The following is a 6,492-nucleotide window of genomic DNA, read 5'->3' as shown; positions in this document are numbered from 1 at the left end:
TAAGACTAAGCGCCATATAAATACGTACGATATAAATACGACGTTGCTAACTGAAAGTGCAAAGGTGCAGTGAGCTCACTGTGTGCGACCTTGTTGACCGTTTTCACCACGAGTTTCATAACGCTACCGGTGCCGTGAACGGTGCCGGTATAGCTGCAGTGAGGACAAAAAGATCCCTGCGAGAGGAACAAACCCTCCCACCTTCGCCTCAAATTCTCCGGAAGAGTACACAACGGCCTTCTCCTCGGCATTCGGTTAAACCCAAGAGCAGCGGGAAAGCGGCGAGGACTACCGATATTATGGTCCTGACAGAACAGCTGCATATGTAGGCACTCTGAACGTAGAGTGATCGGGAGGAACTGGCAGACTGAACCAAATGTACGGCTTGTCTTCGCAGGCTTCATTATAATAACGCAGTGATTGCCACGGCAATAGTTCAGTGGTATTGAAGCGTCGCGTTAATGAGAGCAGGGTCGCGAATTCTCTTTCGCGCGTCATTCTCGCAGGGTCAAGAGCAAACACTTTTGAGTGCTCAGTGAAGAAGCCATAGGAGCGGTTCAAACTTAATCTGTCCGCCCGCAGCATTCGGCGTTTCTGAGAGTGCCGGTTTCATTTCTAAGCACGAAGCCCGGCTGCAGCTTTCGTATAAGCGCAGCCTTTTTCACGACCAATTGGAAAGGCCATCTTCTGGGAGGCCATCGTCTGGCCTCCCTATTTTTTGTGACTTTTTGTAGTAGTTGTTAAGGGATGGGGGTATGCAAACTATTCGCGCAAAGTTGGACATAATCTGCCGTCAGCGACAGATTCATTTATCGTTATTATTTTTTTGTAACTTTCGTCAAGCGGGCTCCGCAAAGTTCCACGACTGTCAGGGGCTTCCCAGCAAATTTCCCGCGAGATCTAGCGCTCCGCTATATAGATTAGCTCGTCGCTTTTGTTCGCGGGGCCCATTCATCCTTCTCAGGATTAGGGCCATGAGTCTCTCTGCCAATTAACCCTTTGAAGGCTGCATTGTATAGACACTAAGGAAAATTGCACCGTTCAGGGTGGTCTTTTTGTGTCTGTAACTCACCTTCTAACAACATTAAAAAAGGGTGTTTGAGCGATCTAATGCCCCCACCTGAAACGGTGATTTAATGGAATTGCACCCTTTCCCCCAATGGATGTGTTGCCGAAATGCACACTGCGTTTTATTTTTACTGCGACATTTGTTATTCTATCACCACTCTAGTCGTTCGGGTGTCCTGCGAAGTAATCCTAAAGTGCTCTCCGAGACGTTTGTAAACAAAAAATGAAAAAAAAAAAACGAAAGAACGCCGCGCAGCGCTCTACCTTCATTTGAACAGTAGATGCCAATCGGATGTGCTACCCCTTCGGCTTTCTGTCGAACTTTACCATAGTGCACCATCGTAACTCAAGGGGCAACATTTATGAAAAATGATATTTTAGAAGACCGCCTGAATTTTAACAACTTTCAGTTAGCAACGTGCATACTTTGCTGCATTATAGCCGAATTTCGGCCACGATTAAAACACTACTATATCTCAGCAGGAAAGTAAAGAATAAGCGCCATATAAATACGTACGTTATTAGGAGTGTGTTCCCTTCGACGTTGCTAACTGAAAGTTGGTGAAATTCTGGCTCCCTCTTGAAAAAATTTTTTTGAAAGTTCTGCCCATTGAGTTACGCAGGGAATTGTCGTAAAGTTCAACAGATGGCCGCAGGGGCAATGTACCGAATTCCCGTGTATGAAACAAAACCAGTGGTAAAAAGCGAAAGTTAGACCCTATAGGAAATAAAAGGAAAAGCCCTGTCTCTCGAAGCGTGGACATTTCGGCTAGTTGTTCGGGAATAGCATTATGAAACACCATCGTTCCAGAGCCCAAATAAACACGGACGAGCAGAGAAAGACAACAATAACGGCGGAATTCAGCTGAGTTTTATTCACGGAAAACAGGGCTTTATGATCACAAGGGCGGGCGGGGGGGGGGGGGGGGCGCTGCTGGTGCACCCGATCACTCAAAGATACTTCCTTGAAGCAGTCCACAATCATCAAAGGCGGCGAAAACCAAATGCAGGCAAAAGTTTCACATCACTCATGCACAATCTTGCACATCTCCCGCCCTGTATACATAGCTGACGCGACACACACGTTTGCCCTGAAATAATCACGTTTTTTTTTCTCCCGAGCACAACCGAAGGAGCACTGATGCAGTAATCTTTTTCATTAGAGATACAAGGAGCTTCACAAATTTCCTGGTTTTTCTGAGAGCTGAATTTGCGCAACACACGTGTTCGTTCGAAAAACGCCTCGCATGCTGGCTTATGCGAGCAACGGCGAATGTGGTCGGCCAATGACCAGCGCCACTTAGTGATGCAGCATTCCTGCGATGCTCTAACACGCGTTGATTAAGACAGCGTCCAGATTGGCCAATATAGCATTTCCCACGGGCGAGGGGAAAACTATACACCACACTAACCTCACATTCAACGAGGGCTTTGGTGTGCTTTATTTTGCAGGCTGGCTTCTTCTTGGTTGCGTTCACTGGGCGACACATTCGCCCCAGCTTATCCTAGGCTGAAAACACAACACGTATACCTCGCACCTTGAGGCGGTATGAAACCTGAGGCCAGTAGGGCACTACAAGTCGCTGTGGCGGGCGTGCGTTTTCCTCCAGCCTGCGCCTCCCACCACAGTTTACCTCGCGAATCTGGCTCTCTATACCAGACCGCAGATAGGGCGGGAGATGAGCAAGATTGTTCATGGGTGATTTGAAACTTTTACCTTCGTGTGGTTTTCGCCGCCTTTGATGATTGTGACCTGATTCAAGGAAATATCTTTGAGCGATCGGGTGCACCAGCAGTGCCCCCCCCCCCCCCACCCCCTTCCTGTGTACGCGCTGCTTGCGATGCCGTAACATATAGTGAGATGCAGATTTTTGGAGTCTCTAGCCGAGACAGCCCGGAGGTTTATGACATTTTAGGGACGTGATCTAATCAGCTCAGCTTCCAACTGTATTTCATCACGTGTTCAGTCTCGTTTAGTGTTCACCAACATGTATCCAACGTATGTAGCGTGTTTGGAAAGTAATATCACTCATTTTATTTCAAACGCCACAGGAACTACGCCAATGGCAATTCCACAAGAGCTTTATGGCGCCTTTGCGGATGCTAAGTACGAAGGAGTTTATAGTCACAAAGCGTGCGACTAACATATAATGACCTCGTGAATTTTTTGTGTGTATTCATTTGTGTGTATGGATATCAAACTAACGGGAACCAAACAGCGAGTACAATTACTCACTGTTAGATTCCATGTCAGTATGTTGGTGAATCGCTCATTAGCTGGCGAAAATTGACACCCTCTTCCACGTGATCTCAGGTCCGTTACGGGGGTATCATGGCGGAGCATGTTTGAAGCTCGTTCGTTTGACATCCCGATCAACGGGTCTTGTATAAAACGAAATGATGTGAGCCCGTTTGTATCAGCTTTTGTTTCAACGCCTGTCAGCAGAGTCGTCCATCAGCTGCGTTTTTGATGACCTGTTCATGGAAACATGATGTCAATAACAGTACATCATTTCGATGGCGTATCGCACGGGAAACATTGGAGCATTGTTAAGGCATTTTTACGGGATATCACATGACAACGCTCTTCAATATGTCTCCTTAGTTATGTTTGGCCGGCGCAAAAGTATGTTATTATAACATTTCGTCGTTATTTTGGCCTTCCTAAAACGCCTTTGCAAATCCATTTTTACACTGGAATAAATTCAGTAGCGTGATCTACGTGGTGCGTAGATTTATTCCGCACTAGACATAAACGTGTGGCACCTGAATTCAATTGTCTTGCATTTTAATAAATTAGTTGGCATTTGGATTAATTTTAGCGAGAAAACCTCTCGTTCTGCGCAGTTTTTATAACTAAAACAGCAATAATCAATCGGACAAGGAAGACCTAACGTAATGTAATCTAACTAAAATGTACTTGCCGTAGAATTCGGTTGTGTTCAAAGTTCCAACACAAAATTAATCATTCGCAACAAGTTCATTTAAACATTTATGACAGAAACTCCTCTGGGAGTTGTCCAAGTGAGCGTAATCGTTGTGGCACTTGCTCATCTCCACGCAGCCCGGTGTCATTATCAGTGTTATGACACTTGATCTGGCCAGTACAGATGACAGCGCTGCGAAGACACGAACTACTGCCGACGGCGGCGCAAGGTGAATTGATGGCGTAAGCAAACTACTGCAGGTGGCTGCGCCAGGTGCGCTGACAACCTCCCGATCATTATTCGCCCCTATCACTCTTTAGCGCCCTATCTATCCGCGTGAACCATTATGAACAGTGACCAACCGTACTCCGGCGGCGGTGCGTCTGGCGCGGACGCGCGCGCTGTATCTCGAAAGTGATCGGCGATGGCGACAGAGAGCGCCGACTGCTGACAGCCCCGTGTGCTTTGTGTACTCGCCGCTGAGTTCGCGTTGAAGGGCGTAGACTGCAGACTCGCACTTTTCTATCCCCTGCCTTACGTCACAAAGTTTACCCTGGAATATATCCTACCTCAGCCTGCAAGTTTTGTCCCGCTAGCAGAGCGGACCTAAACCCCATTATGTGGCAATGCAATAACCACTCCCCACCCCCTCACCTTTGTAGAGTTTTAAGTAGTCGGGAGCTGCGGGAGGCTGCCATGCACAGCCATAACCCCGAACTTCAGGAAGCTATCCTGAGGAGGGCTGAGGTGGTAGAGGTGGCCTACCGCGAGTAGGACAACCTCTCTCGCCTTCTTCTCGCAGCCCCTTTCCCTTTAAGATGGGATAAATAAAGTTGTTTCTCTCTCTCCCTCTCGCGTTGAAGAGAGACGCGTGGGCCCCAATCATGAAAGCGATCTGCGATAGGGGTTCAGTGCGCCGACTGCTGACAGCTTCGTGTGGTCTGTGTCCTCGCCGCGTAACTCGCGTTGAAACGAGAGGCAGCACGAAGGTGAATTTTCTCGCTGCGGCGGGCACTATCTTGAAAGCGATCGTCTTACGGGACGGACGGACCGGCGGACGGACGGACGGTTTTTCTCGTTGGGTAAGCATAGAAGTGCTTATGCATTTAATAAATTTTGGTTGCCTATACACTTTCTGACCCAATTTTCACGAAGAGTGTGCCCCACGAAAAGCAAAAAGCATCAGCGCAAGCCGCACATGGATACCTATAACACAGCGCTTCAAACATAAATTGTAAATTTTCACCATTGAAGGCGCAATACAATAACTGGGCTATATATACGTTTTAAACATTGTTTTCGGTCTACAATAAGACTGTACCCTCTTAGCTGAAGGCGATGTAAACCAAGGTCGGTATAATAAAGCAATCTCTTTCACTCTATTCTCTTCTTATCATTCACCGCTCGCAAGTGGCCGATTATGGTGATAAAGCAGGCGGAACTGGAATAAAATTATTGCATCCTTCCTTTCCAGCTTCTCGGGCCCATGATGGCAAGAAGCTGTTCGGGCTACTTCTCAAGAGACCGGAGTCGCTCATGGGGGAAAGTACCTATGCCTTCCTTGAGATTGCAAATGTCGGAGAAAACGCGGCCCTTGAGCGAGTAATGAAACGTCCTCAGCCACTCATCCACTTAACTATTACGGAGGTTCAAAAGATCACAACAGTGGACTCTGCAGGTCTACGCCAACTGACAGAGTTCATTCTAGAAAACTCGTATTCGAATTTTACCAAGGTTTACACGGACGCTTCTGTTCACGAGGGCAGAACACAACGGCCGCGTTGTAATTGTACAGAGCCTGCAACACAGCGTTCTCTTTGAATAGAATGTAGGGCACCGTCAACATCTGGGGAGCTGTTAAGCATCAATATGACGCAGAAGTATATTGTCCAAATTGACAAAGGCTGTTTTGTGTGACTCCATTGTTGCTCTCAGTAAGTTATCCAGTGAAAATGCTGACTCACCTCTATTTCGGGAAATTGTCAAGATGGCCCACTGAATCGCGTCTGAGAACAGCACTGATATTTCAGTGGATATCATCACACATTGGTGAGGATATCCAGGTCTCTAGTGCGATCTCTGAGGCCACACGAATGAGCCTCTGAAGTACCGCGTTAGTACTGTGAGAGCTGCAGTGGGAGAGCGAATACCACCTGATCACGTGTGGCCCTCAATAGCCTCATGTATTCCGTTTGTTTTTCGTTTTTTTTTTTTTTGTCTGATTCGGCAACTTCACTCCTTAAGAAACCCAATGCGTAGAACATTATCATGGCTTAAAACTTAAGGTATAGGAGGCTTCACTGTACGTAAAAATTTTGTTAAATAAGTCCACTTTTCTTTCTTTGCGTTGTGAGATGAACGCTTATATAACGTAGATTGTCGCGTAAGTATAATACCGTAATAATACTGCAATATAGGCTATTCATAGCTTGTATATCGGAAAAAGAATGTTTGTGGCAGTGAGTGCTATCAGAAAGTAAGCTTTGAAAGCCCACAT

This window comes from Dermacentor silvarum, chromosome 1 (assembly GCF_013339745.2).
Source record: "Dermacentor silvarum isolate Dsil-2018 chromosome 1, BIME_Dsil_1.4, whole genome shotgun sequence".
In the NCBI taxonomy this organism is placed as follows: Eukaryota; Metazoa; Arthropoda; class Arachnida; order Ixodida; family Ixodidae; genus Dermacentor; species Dermacentor silvarum.
Note: the sequence above shows the minus strand (reverse complement) of the source record.